Raw genomic sequence first — 1,402 nt, 5'->3', positions numbered from 1 at the left:
TGTTCTTTTTTTTTTTTTTATTTTTATTTTTTAATTGTAAACAAATGGGATACATGTTGTTTCTCTGTTTGTTCATGGCGTAAAGGCATACCATTTGTGTAATCATAAATTTACATAGAGTAATGTTGTTTGATTCATTCTGTTATTTTTTCCCTTCCCCCCACCACTCCCACCCCTCCTTACCCTCTATACAGTACTTCCTTCCTCCATACTTGCCCCCCTCCCTAACCCTAACTCTAACCCTAACACTAACCCTTCCCTCCCCCCCATTATGTGTCATCCTCCACTTATTAGCGATATCATTCGTCCTTTGGCTTTTTGAGATTGGCTTATCTCACTTAGCATGATATTCTCCAATTTCATCCATTTGCCTGCAAATGCCATAATTTTATCATTCTTTATGGCTGAGTAATATTCCATTGTATATATATACCACAGTTTCTTTATCCACTCATCAACTGAAGGGCATCTAGGTTGGTTCCACAGTCTGGCTATTGTGAATTGAGCAGCTATGAACATTGATGTGGCTGTATCTCTGTAGTATGCTGATTTTAAGTCCTTTGGGTATAGGCCAAGGAGTGGGATAGCTGGGTCAAATGGAGGGTCCATTCCAAGTTTTCTAAGGAATCTCCACACTGCTTTCCAGAGTGGCTGCACTAATTTGCAGCCCCACCAGCAATGTATGAGTGTACCTTTCTCCCCACATCCTCGCCAACACCTGTTGTTGCTTGGATTCTTGATAATCGCCATTCTAATTGGGGTGAGATGGAATCTTAGGGTGGTTTTGATTTGCATTTCTCTTATTACTAGAGATGTTGAACATTTTTCCATATGTTTGTTGATTGCTTGTAGATCTTCTTCTGTGAAGTGTCTATTCATTTCCTTAGCCCATTTGTCGACTGGATTATTTGACTTCTTGGAGTAGAGTTTTTTGAGTTCTTTATAGATTCTGGAGATTAGTGCTCTATCTGAAGTATGATTGGCAAAGATATTCTCCCACTCTCTAGGCTCTTTCTTCGCATTGCTGATCCCATTGTTCTTTTCTGGTTCTTCAAAAGGCTTTTTTCACCCTGTCTCTCTACCCCTATATATACCTCTACAAGTTATCAGTGTTGGCTTTATGGGATGTTGACTGTTTAAAGGTCAATATTATATATGTGGGAAACTATTTGACATCAATTTATGTAACAGTTTTATTGTATGTTACTGTAAAAGTGATCAATAATCATAATAGAAATCAAATATTTCTATAAAGTGCACTGCACAGTGTCCTCTTTAGACACACTTTTATTCTTCCTTATGTTAGTTAATTTCCTAAATATAGACATAGAAAATATTTTCTGTGGAGTGTGAAAATTCACAAAAACTCATAATAAAATGAGCAGACACTGGAATGCTAATG

This window comes from Sciurus vulgaris, assembly GCF_902686455.1.
Source record: "Sciurus vulgaris genome assembly, chromosome: 1".
NCBI lineage: Eukaryota > Metazoa > Chordata > Mammalia > Rodentia > Sciuridae > Sciurus > Sciurus vulgaris.
The sequence above is the reverse complement of the archived record's forward strand: the minus strand, read 5'-3'. Positions refer to the sequence as shown.